At 36.0% G+C, this 14,866-nt stretch overlaps 1 protein-coding gene across 2 annotated transcripts in view; it reads right to left on the bottom strand.

The window, feature by feature from the left end:
- Positions 1-14,866, bottom strand: part of EDIL3 (EGF like repeats and discoidin domains 3) — a 376,589-nt gene that overhangs the window by 131,812 nt on the left and 229,911 nt on the right. The window lies entirely within an intron of this gene.

Genomic DNA, 14,866 nt, shown 5'->3' with positions numbered 1-14,866 from the left:
TTAAAAAATATGGAGGATGCCGATATACGGCAGAGCAATCCTATGCTTAGAGGAAAGAGTAACACCCACCTTAGGTTTTCTGCACGGGGTAGGAACAATAGATGGTAAGCACAGAGTGAGTCATGTGATGACAATCAATATGCCCTCAGTGAATGGGAGCTCTTATGTTGTTGAGGTTGTTACTACTTACTGTTATAAAGCAAAAGTGAGTGTTGGAAGTTATGGGTGAGGGGAGATGGGCTTCCACTGTGACTCCTGAGAGACCCGAGATCCAAACACATGTTCAGCCAGGTTTTACATGCACCCGTTTCTTGTTCAGGAAGCAAAAGGGGAGTAAACCACCTATTCCCATGTTCTATGTAAAATATTATTTAATAAAAATTAAAATATTGACATAAGCATAATTATTAATCATTATAAGTTATTGAAAATGATTCAATATGTCATTTTACTCAGGGTTTCCTTAATATCATATTCATCATCAGATATTTCTGTCACCAAAGCATTCAAATTGTGAAAGAAATCTTTGCCTGGGGGAAATATAAACTATAGTTTCTTGTAATGACTGAAAACTAAATGATTCCCCATAGTACATTGCCAGACTCACTAAAAGTAAAAATTACTAATTAAATAATTTCTTTTTAAAATAGGTCTACTCTGGCAGGCACTTTTCCTCATTGTGGTACAAAATAAGGATCTCCTATGGAAAAGTCTCATATTAACTCTTTGAGAAACCTGATTACAGCTTTGAGAAGCGCCTTTATAATCAAGTTTCTTTCCCAATTTAATATCCAAGCAATCCTATCTTTAGGTTAGATGGAGATGAAGTTTTAGCTGGCGGCAATTTTGTTACAATAATCTAAGAAATCTCATTTCCTCAAGTCTATAACTGAGAGTGAAGTAACAAACCATTTCCCCCAAATTGAATAATACCTAGTTGCCATATCTGCAGCATAACCTTACCGTTCCACCGTGACTGATTTTCCCAATCAGTGCGAGAAGAATGTTAATATTCATTGTCTCAGTTTTCCAAGGACATGAAGGGGATGCATTAGAAAAAACGCATGAAATGCCACTCAGCACCTAGCTGATTCTTCGCCTAATCTGATTTTGAGATATAAAAAACCATGCACAAATACTGCTTTCTTATGCAGTGTCGTGTGAAGAAAGTAAAATGAAGAAACTTCTCTGCTCTAAGGGGATGAACCTTTCTTTTCTTTCCCAGACATGCCTGGAGAATAAAAATAAAGCCTGTACATATTTATCACAAAGAAAGTATGTCAGGCATTTCAGTGTCAAAATAACCTGCTCCATGTTAGGTTCATTCTCAATGTTAACTGAGGCAACTGAGACTCAGAGAGGTCAAGTAATTACCTTGAAGTCACAGAGGCAGGATCTGGCCCCAGGTGTTACCGATTACCAAATGGTCAGGATAAGCATGGCGAGGTGGTATGCTGAGAGCATTCTGTTTGCTCTGTATGACGTAAGCAGTGCGAAGAAGTAATGAAAAATGACAAGAAGGGCTCTTGGTCACCATGTTTACAAAGACACAGAGGAGTGACGTAAGTAAGAACACGTCCGTCTTCATTGTTGTTCCTGCCATAGCTTGTGGACTGAATTGATAGAATAGCGTCAACTGTTACTCATTCAACCTTTACCAAATGTATTTGGAACCTCTGCTTTGTGCAAGGCTGAAGTATAGGTCTTTTAAGTTTCAAAAGGATGATGAGGTGGGAGTAGCTTAGTAGAAACTAATTTAATGTTAGCTAGAGATCTGTAGAAAAGGACTGTGGTGAACTGCCTATCTCAAGGATTTCTTCAGCTTTAATTCCCCTCTCCTTTGCCGTTTATTTTCTCTCTACAGTATAAGAACTACTCTCGTGTTTTCACTTTTAAAAAGGCCAATTCTGGCATGAAACAGATTCTCTGGCCAATTCTTCTCTGTATAACAAAATGCTTCAGCATAAAGTGTATAAATAACTGATAATCAATAAACATTTTCTATTTTTTATGTTAATCAAATTGATGAAAGTATACCCTTTCTCTCTCTCTGTCTCTCTCTCTCTCTCTCTGTCTCTCTCTCTCTCTCTCTCTTTATCTCTCTCTAAAGAATTCTTACTAGAAGTCAAATAAATCTTGGCCATTCAAATGCCTAGGTTTGTCAAATGGCTAATACATCCATGTAGAGATTTTAGGTGTTACAGAGACAAGAAAATAACATACTGAATAAAATGTTCAGTATTAAAAAACTTTAGATCTGAAGTGGGGTTTAAACAACTAGACACACAGAGGACAAGCTCTAGAAAGAGAAACGTAACAATAAATAAATGTTATAAGTATAGCCTTTGGTAGTATACTATATGTGGTGGATTTAAACAAACTCCATTTTATAAAAAAAGGAATTAAAACATTACTATGTGTTTTTCAAGTGTTCTTTTTAGATACATATTATCTTTGTAATCAGAAACAATGTTTAAAAAACAAAATGTCACTCAAAGCAAGGGGAATGTAAACAGTTTTCTAAGTGGACTATCAGAGATGCTGTGACCTGTTGCTAAATGGTACAGAGGTACTCAAGAGAAACTACTTGAGAGATAATTGTGCTTAGAAAAAAATAATTGAACTACTTTCCAAATAAGGTGTGTGTGTGGGGGGCTGTGTTTGAAATGCTGTATATTAATCTTATTGGTGTTGAATTATTCTAAACACACCTCCACATTTGCATAGGGTAATCTTTGGGCAAACACAGGGGCTTCTACAGCTGGACAACTGGATTTTTGTATCATTTGCACTAGTGTTAACCCACATTTTTGTTCATAAATTTAAAAGTAATTACTTGGATGGCTTAGCTTAGCTATAAATGACTGCTGGCAGTACATTTTTTGGAATGGTCATGTCACCTCCATTTCTGTGCTATTGTTAGTAGACTTCAGTGAGATAAATATCCCATTACTCTGTGACATTTAAGATGCCTCCTAATTTCAGATTCATTAATATGTTCAAATAAAGGGCATGCATTTTAGAATTGAGAAAATGAGGAAAGGTATATGATTTATGTTTATTTTCTCTTGTGGGTACTCTTTTTGTTCCTTAACAATTTTTTATTCCCACATTCCTGGTATTCCCAAATGCACTACAATTAGGCAACCCTGCAACTGGTAGGTAAACCAGCGTGAAAAAAAATCCTTCCTTTAGGTCATATTAGAAACCAAAATTTGAGGGTTTATTACCAGACTGGAAAATGTGAAATGTCCAATATATCCACTCAGGGATTTTAGGTTTTAGCTGGCGGCAATTTTGGAAAAATAAAGTAATGTTTTTCTGTTAGATTGGCTTACCCAAATCATGGGAGAGAATTTCATATTACTTTGTAGTATTTTCAGGCAACAGTGACACTTCCCACAGAGTATTTTTAAAGAAGTTTTACTTTTGATGATTAGAGCAAACACCAGAACACAGTTAATGTGGGGATTTTTGTGCTGTTCTGCATTGTGAATAACTCACCTAAGCCAGAGGATAAAATCCACCCGGCTATTCAAATGGTTACATGTGTATAAAAAGCTTGTATTTTGCTCTGCTAGGCGGAAGAGTTAAGGGACACTAAATGAATTGTTTTACCTTCTCAGGTACAATTTTAAGCTGATAACTTTTGTGTGTTATATATACTTTTCATTCTCTAATCTACAGCACTACTTATTATTCATAAAAAAGAAAGCACCCAAAGTGAAATATTGTTATAATTGAGAAATAAGATAAAATTTTAAAAATGTGTATTGTTGTTCAATTATAGTTGTCCCCATTTTTCCCAATTGCTCTCCCCTGCCCTGCCCACCGCACCCCCCACATTCAATTGTCCTTGTCCATGGGTCCTTTATGAATCACTGATACAAAAAAAGAAACAGAATAAAAACATAGGGAAAAGCAAAAATTCTATGAGAGACCATGTGACCAAGAAATAGGAAGATGGAGAGAATGAGAAAAAAAAAAAAGACAGAAGCTCAAGTACGACACAAGCCTTCTTTATATCCGTGGTTCACATGTCATCTTCAAAACCGCTCTCCTAATGAGGTAAATTGTATGGGTCTGTGTTTCCTGTCATCAAAACAAGCCAAGAAGTACAACAGAGCGATCTCAGCATCTAGTACAATGCCATTTTCACTGTCATATTGCAAAAAATCTAGGTCGTGAGATGACCAGTCTTTACCACTTTCTTATTCTAGTCTGACACCCAGAGATCTGTGCAAACACATCCTCCCGTAAAGAAAGAAGACCAAGTAAATGATAGAATTGTAGCAGTCTGGAAAGCATACCCTGCTTAAAATAACTCTCGGTACAAGTATATTCGGACATCAGACCTAAATTCAAAAACAGAGTTAAGTATATGTTTAGTGACAACACCTTCACCCTGATCCTGATGACCTGAAACTGATGTGAATGAACAGCAACTGCAAACATCCCTCAGTTACCAGACTGGTATTTTTCTTTGTTTGTTTTCTAGGTAGTGAGTATTCTGCATTTACTTTGTATCTGATGCCGTGATTTTGGATGACACTTTGTATACTAGCTACATTCTTCTAAAGTGACTGTGTATATGGCACTGACCACCCAAATAACTAAATTAATTATAAACTTTTACATGGATAACAACTGTTCTTAAGAAAATTGAAAATGTCTTGTCAAAGGCAGACTTTAGACCTTTGGGCAGGTGGGATGATCTTCAGTTTATCTCTCTTCCCTTGTCTTTAAACACAGTTAGTGTCTATTGGCACCATAGGATACATCACCTCACCGTAGGGTTACAAACTTTCTAAACCTCTGCTTTTGGTGAGAAGCAACAATGGGTTCAGTAAACACTCAATTGTACTAACAAACCTAGGTAAACCCATGATAAAAATGTGACAAGAGTATCATCTGCAATTTTACTTATATTTTTTACATATGGAGCTAGGGAACAATATTCAACAGAAAGACCAGGAATGGACATTCAGTGAAAATGGCTCATTAATACCTTTAATTTCCAAAGCATCATCCAGAGTATACAGAAAAAAAAACGTTTGAAACCAGTGAACTATTAATTCAGGGTTCTGAACCTTTTCTCTACTGTGAGTCCTTTATCAGTCAGGTGAAGCTTACAGAAGCACAACATAATTATCAAAATATTTTAAAATGTGTAAAATAGTAATATATGTCCTTGTCAATTACTAACATATCCAATAACAGAGATAGTGACAGGTCCACTGCAGTTTCACATTAATAAACCGTGTAAATTTCACTTTCAGATACATGTAACAAGTACAGTGTGGGGTCAAAATGTCTGTGGTTTCCACTAAGGACAGTCATTGGTACTGCTGTTACTACGATTCATTGTCGCCTACATTTGTAATTGATAGAAATTCTAGTTTTTAGGTAGCCGTTATTAAAGATAAACATATGATTTTTTTCATCAAAGGACACAGACTCCCTGAATTCTATCCACCTATATTTGAGAATCCTGTGCTCTAGGTTAAAACTTTACACAAAGCACTTAAAGAGTAAGACTGATACTCTGGTTTCTGTTTGGATCATATAAGTCTTTCACCTTTTTAAAGGGTGGGGCTGACAAAGTTGTTACGCTAATCCCTGTTGGAAAATGTTCATGTTCTATTAAACTACTATTAATAATGATAGAATTCATGGCTAATTCTAATGGGAAAGAAAATGGCATTATTAAGTTACTGCTGAGTGGATATGAAGTGATACTTATCTGGCAAATGATTGTTTTAAAGATGGTTAAAACTGTGTTCTGCTGGAGCGAGTACCAGAGAAAATATCAAGTGAATCTTAGTTTGAACGAATCACCACAAATATCCTTGGATTTCTTGGAGCTAAGAGCTGCAGTTCCAATGTCTGGGTGTTTTGTAGTTAGCTAATAGTGCTGAGTATTTATCGGCTTCCTTATATAACTACAGTTCTGTCCATTTTTCTTGTCAGACTAGTTTATTTTCGGTCCCTGCTCCTGTTTTCCTTGAATTTTAGTATTGGGTTTATTGACTTTGCTCTGGTGGTACTTCTTTTTATAGAATCATATTCCTCAAGTTCAATTTAGTTTTAAGTTGGATACTTTATGTGTCCATTCCCTTTGGAGCTCTAAAAAGAATGTGTATTATTGACCAGATAAAGCTATTAAGGTAACTATTATGAAATTTATTTTTAGGTCCTTGGCCACTTTAATGGCTCTTTGGGGTGTAAGATATGCTCAGGGTCGAGTGCACCATAACCAAGGAGGAGTGGACTGCCGCTATCATCTCTTACTCAGCACCTGCTCAACCTGAATAGCTGGAATCTGGCCTTCTCTCCCACCACCCACTGCAATTATCTGGGGATCCCCAAGTTTTACAGAGTCTTCTTCAGGTATCCATTTCCTTGACCAGTTTCTGTTTTGGAAACATTTTATTCCCTTGCTTTCAGTCTTTACTGTCTATTTCTTTGATTAATCTTTTATTTTTTTGTCCACCTGCAGATAGAATTTCTTTATCTGCCTTAAATTCTATCTTTAGCAATCTTATGTTCTTTGCACTTTTTACTCTCTCCTTTTCCAATAACATTCAATCTTACCATTTCGCCATTCTTGTCTGATTCCTAAATCTAAATCTCTATTACCAGTGCTTCCCTCAGCTATTGCCTGCTTTTTAATAACTAGCTGTATTAGCGTACCAAGGTGCCAAATGCACCTACAATTCCATATGCCTGTACAGGAAACATTTTGCCAGGACCCCATCCTTCGGTGGAAGAAGACAGCTTGAAGACGGAATTCAAAACATGTATGTGGCTGTCTGTCCTACATGCAGCCGGAAGCCATCACTTCTAAGTCTGCTGCTTTGATGGAAAACTACAGCAAGGGGCATGGCAGTTGGTGTCACTGCCCAGCCATCTCCCTGGTGACCAGGAAGATTTTATTGCAACAATTTGAAACCTTTGGGTTTTCAGGCAATCATAAAAAATTGTGCATGTTTACTAAAGGATCAGAAACCATCTGTGTTCTTTCTCAAATTTGAAGAAAGCATTTGTCTCTGCTATTAAGTGGATGGAATATAAGCAGAAATGCTGTGGTCTGTGTCTATTATTTCCCCATTATGAAATAACCATTCAAATCTCACATGACATTCAGACCCAAAATGTCACTGGAACACCCCAAAATTCTATGAAAACATGTGTAGAGAATGATTACTGACCCAGAGGTTATATTTTAACCATGTTCCCCCTATAAAGTCTGAGGATGACTTCTTTTCTAGTAGTTTTCTTATGGATACATTTTTGGTTTTGTTTTTTAAAATATTAAGGGATAGAGTGATGATTAAAAATGAATTTTTGGCCAGGGAAAATTATAATATTTTTCAATAATGCACCACAATTCTAAATTTTATGAGGGTGAAGTCAAATCATTTTATACTGTTCCCAGACTCTCAGTATTTCTGCATACTTTATCTTTCTTTGTCTTTAAAATAGAAAAGAGTAGAGTGAGCTTTAACCTGGAGAATAAATGAGAGTAAATTTTAGTCCCTAAACATTTGCAGTTTAGCACATAATTGGAATGAAATAATTTGAAAATCAAGAGGGTCTTACCGGATGTTTCCATAATTATTTGCAATCAAATGCAAAGCTGTCAGGTAATGAGAATCTGATTCAATTCGTTAGCGGTATTGAGCAAGTCCTGGGGGGTCTATCTGAACTTTTTTCTGATATGTTTTGTCATTCTTTAACAGGTTATCAGTTGAAGGTACAGCAGGTGAACTTTTTAGTGTGATGTGTCTGTACAAAAGCATTGGGCAACATTTGGAAAAATATACCCAGAGCATCTAATTGAAGATGGAGCATCCGTGTCAGACACAGAAAATCCAATTTGGTTTTGTCACTGAGTCAATTTTTTGCATTTATTGTTGCAAAAACTTCATTGTGCAGTAATGTTGCAATCATTTTCTCCCCTGAGTGCCACTGATGCAGTTGAATAGTATTCTGTTTGTTTGTTTAAAAAAACATATTATCAATTAAGTTATAATAATTATCAATATTCAACTATTTATGACTATCATTATTTCCATTTATATCTGTATATATTTATGAGCAGGCATTAAAATTATAAATCTCAGATATAACATTATACAATTAATCCTGAATATAAAACTTTCATTCATCCATAATCTAGTTTTTAATTTTTATTATGTTCACAAAAGGAGACAGCCTGCGGTAAAACACCCTTCTCCTGTCCTATTGGTGTTCTGGACTAATTCCTATTCTATGTAGTTAAGAAAACTAATCTTAAATTTATATTAGGCAATGCTTTCAGAGACAAAGTCATCGTGAAAGCATGCCATTCAAATTTCTAAAACAGAGCATGTATTTTTTATCTGGAATGAAAATAGGATTAGAATTAATGATTATTTTTCTTCATTTCTCTTTGATCTCTGGATGCATTTATAAAAGTTCGAGTCTATTTTGATGTTTTGGAAGTCACTGTGGTTGCAGAACAAAATAGTTTATGAAATGGGTTTTTAATATATAAATATTCCTTGCCGCCCACTGGTCTTAATCTCACATTGGCAAGACCTTCAGGGTAAGTGATCATCCTGAAAACCTCACCACATGATAATTACACAGCAGTCAAACTCATCCATCAAATATTAAGAGTCTCATGGACAAAGAGGTTGTCTATCCTGTTTGTTTCCAAGTTATAAGGGAACGTTTATTTAGAAAGTCACAGAGGTAGAAGTGATCCACAGAAGAATGGGCTCAGGACATGTTGCAGAAAAAGAAGGACCCTTGGAGTTTCGGGGAGAGAGAAGGAAAGAGATGGATGTCCCTGGAGAGATGAAAGAGGGAAGGGACTTTGAGCATGTTCTAGTTAGAGAAAGAGTGAGACAGCATGTCTTGGGGAAAGAGGGGCTGGGGAAAGCCTCTAGGGTCTGTTTATCCTTGAGCTTACGTCCTTCTTGTAAAATTCTCATCTGCACCACTCCTGGTTTTGATTTGGCGCTTGCTGTATACTCTTCTGGTCTCAACATGAATGTCACTTCCCCAGATCCCCCAAACAGAAGAGGCATTTCTCCGTGGCTCCTTTTCATTAACTTTGTGCTTCCTGTTTTATACTTAGCATTAAGTAATTCTTGGTTTTCTCTCCCACTCATTTGTACACTCCAGGAGAATAGAAACTGAGTATATTTTAATTACCAATGTGGTTCCAGCTGTAGAGGGTGCCTACTTTTTGATGTAATTAGGTGAATGAATTGTTTTCTATATGTCCTTCAAATCCCCTACATAGTTATGTTAAGAAAAAAATCAATAAATATTTGTGGCTATTTTACTTGATTACGTAATTGAACACATTCCCACACAGGACTCATCAATGTTCGTTTTAAATGTATGTGTGCAGTGATTCTCATTTTGACTTCTTTATAAATACCTCTTAATTTTAAAAGTATTCTATATCAGAATCTTCTTATATTTTGGTTTTTGATCTATGTCTTATCTGGATACAGAAGGGTAGGAATTCAGTGTTTTAGAGTATGGAACTATATACACTTTTTGAACAATGATACAGGGTAAGAAAATACTGGAATGATTCATTCCACAGTGAGTTTCTGTTCACCATTCACTAAATGCTCCATCAAATAACCATGACAGCTTACAGTAATTACAAACATGAAACCTGGATATAACAGTATTAGGTTTTGTGCTTCAAAAGTATGTTGTGATGTCATGTTTTTCAAAAACCAAGGCAACTCTTATTTCCCATAATGGTTTTGGTTGGTTTAATAATATTTCTTTATTAAAAAATTAATACTAAAGTATTTCTGAAGTTACATACTTATGAAACATAATTTTAAAGCCCAGCATTTCAACTCCAGTTCTATTTGCTTGCAAAGCCTGAGCTCGTTCCTTGTACTCTGAAGTGCAAGTGTTCTTAACGTGTGCGGTGCACTGAAGAGGCCCTTGCACCCTGCAAGGGCCAGGGTCAGCAGGAGCTGCAAGGCCTGTGGTTAGGCCAGGCTCTGCAGGACACTTGCCATGTGAAGTTGGACAAATTATTTAATTACTAGGTAGCACAGTTTTCTCTGTAAAATAGAACCTGTGATAAACAGAACCCACTACAAAGAGTGCTAAGAAGATTACATAAATTAACATTGAAAGTACTTGGGAGAGTGCTTGGCACGTGGTAACCTGAAGGTCTAAATTAATATCAAGATAATCCTATGACAGTTAGCAGGCATCAAAATATTTGAGTATCTGCCATTACTCACCAATCTGTCTTTACAAAAGCAACAATTACAAGTGTTGAGCAGAAAAATACATATCACAATTTATTTAACTCTCAAATGTTTTAGCAAATTTCACTGAGCCTGAACTTACACAGATGAATTTGGCAATGCACACTAATATCAAAAGAAAAATACACAGGTACATTTATATAGCATATATTATGCATGTTTGTATATTTGTAAATGTTAGCTCATTTGTAATGAAAGATTAAAGAGCTACAGCTGTTCAAGAAATGAATATAGGAAAATATTTATAGTTTTCAAAATATACACATATATCATTGCCTTTTACCCCTGTAAATTTATAGATATAATTCTGAAAGAAAAGTGTTAAAGAATTATCTATATTCTTTTATTAAATAGTTTAGAAATTGAATAATTTTGACATTTAGAAACATCACTCTATCCTTAGCTGAAGATTTTAGTTTTCAGTTTTTACTAATACCCTCTGAAATCTTTCAAGTCTCAATACTTTGCAGCATAATAATTTGGGGATGATGCATTATGAGAGCTCCCTTGGTAACTGTCTTAATTTCCATAAATACTCTCAGCAATGGAAATGAATTTGAGTACTATTTCTGAAATTTAATCATGCCACATTTGAACACTCAGGAGGGAACTGTAGATGGCTACTGTGGGCCCCATAGCCCAGTGGATGAGCACAGTCCTAGCTGTTTTTAGATTAGGTAATGAAAATGCTATCAATTTCTACTGCATGCACTTTAGTTTAAGCACCGTGTTCTGTTAAATGCACACGGCAAAGCGTATCTGTTTTTATAAGAATAGGTTTCCATTCCAGTTCATCACCATTTTTCTGTCAAGCTGTTTATGAAAATGTCTGTCTAAACACTAAAGTGTATGTCATTTAAAAGCAGTAAGAAAATATACATTAGAATTTTAACTAGAAGAATTGCTGTAATATTATAATAAATACTATGGGAACAATTAAATGATTTACACCTATCAATCAAAACTAACTTCAATCAAAATAAAACATAATCAAACTTAATTAAATCTCCTGTACTAAATTAATAAAAAATAAAACCAAAAATAACTGAGATCTGCCAAAGTCAATGAAAAGTTATGTGAACCTTATCTAGAAATCTAAACTGAAATTTTTAAATGAGAATATTATTGCTTTCACCCACCTATAAACATATTTAGTAAATAATTAGTGTAAAAATTATAGGTATATTTTCCAAGTATTATGACATTTGTTATTAACATTTGATATAATTTTGTTATTGAAAATGTTAATAAGTGATTTGCATAATATTATTACCACATTATTGGGCATCATGTCATGATAGATAGAGTTAGATATAAATTTATTTCTTGTAAGGTAAAAGTGCTTACTAGCTATAGTAATTTTTAGAAAAGGTGAAAGATTTATATGATCTGAAGAGAAACAAGAATATGTTCTACTAATTAAAGACATATGATACACTAAAGAATTCACATAGATTTGTATATATTTATTAAAGTAGTATCTCAATATAAACAACTTCCATTCTCATATCTGTTGATTAATTAATTGATATGGATGAGAAATAAATAAGTGATCTAAGATCAATTATCAAGATGCCTGCATGTCAAAATGACATAAAAAGAGAAACAACATTCCTGTTTCATTCCCTTTGTATAAATCCACTTGCAAAACCCTCACTGCAAAGGAAAGCAATTCAACTTGCAATGTCATTTATGAGTACCAACTGATATATCATACTACATTTTATCATCCTGGAAAACACAGTTTTATAATACTGCTTAAACACAGACAGTTGGGCAAAAAATAACCTGGTAGTAGTTGAGGACACTGAGAAATCAGGTATCATCCCTACACCTGAAGATCCCAGAGTGGGATTCATTCACTCATTCATTTAGCAGATATTTACTGAGCACTTACTGTTTTCCAGTTCTATTTAGGCAGTTGTGATTACAACAGTACAATCTCTCCCTTGTGGAGTACATACTCCTTTGGAGAATTAGTCAATAAACAATATTTAAAAGTAAAAATATAATGTCAAAGTGAAAACCCATAGCAGAGCCGGGGGTGAGTGTGTGTTTAGAAGCACTGTGGTAGGGAGGTGGATAGGTCAGGGAAAGCCACGCTGAGAAGATGCCTCTATGCAAGGACCTGAAGGCAGTGTGGGATGTTCATAACAGACACTAGAGGAAAAAGGAGGCGGAGAAGGAAATGCTCTAGGACCAGAATGTGCCAGGTGTGCACCAGGACCGGCTAGCGGCAGGAGCAGCGCCTGAGAAAGTCAGAGTCCTAGGAGATGAGGTGAGAGGGGAGTGAGCAGAGTGGAAACACAGGCAAGCCCTGCAGGCTTCAGGAAGCAGGACTGTAATTCTCACTGTCTGAGATCAGGAGCCCGAAGAAGATTCTGAGCTGCGAGGTGGCGCACTTTGACTTTTCACAGGCTCCCTTTGGCAGTGGAGCTGAGAACTGACTGGGGAAGGAGCACAGGCAAAAGGGTGGAAGGACATCTGTTCAGTAGAATTGTCTAGTGGAAACTTTCAGGCCTGTAAAAAACTCTGTTGCCTCCTTTGCTGTACAGTCTTCCCCCCCCCCCCAAGACATATTCCTTCTGGAGTGATCCTGGCGTGTGTGCATTGGAGTTTCCTGGGGGCCTCGCGGTTGGAACGGAGCCCTGGTTTAACAGCTCTCACTCCTTTTCCTTCTCTCCCTTTTCTTTTCTCTATTCTTTATAAAGTTTGCCAGCTAGCCTCTGCTCCTCTTTAGCACTTCATCCTTTTCTGTTTATCTACATTGTCATGTGTTCGTGCCATTTATCTTCCAGTTAGCACTTGTGTTACGAGAGGGGCTAGAGATACAAGGTGAGAGGAAGAAGCACACAGGGAGATGCGCGGTCAGTCGGGGTTTTCATCACATAGCTAGTGCTCTTATTACATAGCCATTTAAAATATAATCATAATTTTCAGATCATAAAGGTATCATGCTTAAGTCTATTTTTAATAAAAATCAAAGTATTTAGAAGAATAATAATGAAGACACAACTATAATATGAAAATATTCAACATTAAATTACTTCCTTTGCATGAAGGTTCTATTCATATTCTTCTTGTTTTTACCTGTTGTGTTTAATTTTATTGAACTATGAGGTATAATAAATTAAGGATAAGTAACATCTGCTTTCACGATTACTGTATATATTTCCCCAGTTTATTGTGTTGTATATAACACTATTTTGGTACAAACATTTTAGTGTTCAAGTCCATTGTAGTCCTTTGCAATATCTGCTATTATTTATTATTTTGGAGGTGCGTTGAGAATGATTTCATCTTAAAATGTGCCAAAACTTAATTAGACCATCAGTGGAAACAAGAAAGAAGTGGGGCAAGTGAAGCTAATATGAGTGCAGGAGCCCGAGACTGGACTGAGGCAGATGGATTCGAACACGATGACAACGGCATTTCAGCATGGATGTCCGCTGATGCTCCCAGTAGTTAGTCTCTATCATTCCTCCTTCCCTCGCCCTCCTGAAATACCTGCCAGAACAAATGGCTTCTCTACCATTATAGCAGGGATGAGCTGACCCAATGGTGTGACTGTGGGCCAAAATTCAAAGCCCAGGAAATAAATAATCTTCCTAAAGAGTGAGAGCCAGCACATCGATTATAACCCATGTGATATAAACTCTGAAGATCCTAACCTTGGTCCGCTTAGAGCTGACACTATCTGTAGGTGTCTCTATGTGCCTTGTTATGAGTGAATGCTCTATGTCCTTCTCCAATTATTTTTTAGCTTAGAAAATTTCCCTATCCAAGGTATTTCTTTGATACTCAGAATTTCATTATTTAAAAAAAAAGTTTTTCAAGACGAAGATAATGAGCATCCCTAGACCATCATTTCATTTATATACATAATCCAAAGAAACTCTTAACTAATTTTCCTTTTTTATTTTATAAATTATGATTGTCAAAGGGAGGGAGAGGAGGAAAGTGAGAAATGAAGATGTTATTATGGCTAAAGAAGGAGTGTGTATGAGGGTGTGTGTATGTGTGTGAGGGAGTGGGTGTATGTAAGAGGAGGTGTAATGTGCTTTTGTTGATTTGTTCGACTCCATGTGAAGAGAGATCTCAATTTAGAGGGAAACATTCTGAACTTGGAATTACAAGACCTAGTCCTAGATTCTTTCTGGTGCCGCTTCTGCCACTAACTGTAAGAGCTTGGGCAAACCATAGCTCAAGCCTGTGTGTCTCAGTTTCTGCATCTGAATTCTAATTTGTATTTGTCTTCTGAATTTCTATAATGTTCCGATGCTCTAACACTATAATACACATCAAGGCAGTAGCATGATGAAGTGCATATAAGTGCTTACTGATTATAGAGCTACATCATTATTGTTCTCATTAGTTTATATTTGTGCCTAATTCTGGTCTCATCCCATGTTCCCCAACCTTGTTTCTATCTTTTCCTAGTATTTGGTTTCTTTATTTTGGGGAAGGAATGGTCTCTTGTACTTCTCTGTAAACATTTCTGGTAAGTTACTATTCTAACATTTGCTCCATAATCTCAAGACTGTCTTGGGCTTCCAAGAAAAAAA

Source organism: Desmodus rotundus, chromosome 1, assembly GCF_022682495.2.
Source record: "Desmodus rotundus isolate HL8 chromosome 1, HLdesRot8A.1, whole genome shotgun sequence".
NCBI lineage: Eukaryota > Metazoa > Chordata > Mammalia > Chiroptera > Phyllostomidae > Desmodus > Desmodus rotundus.
This window is presented reverse-complemented; position numbering and strand designations above follow the sequence as displayed.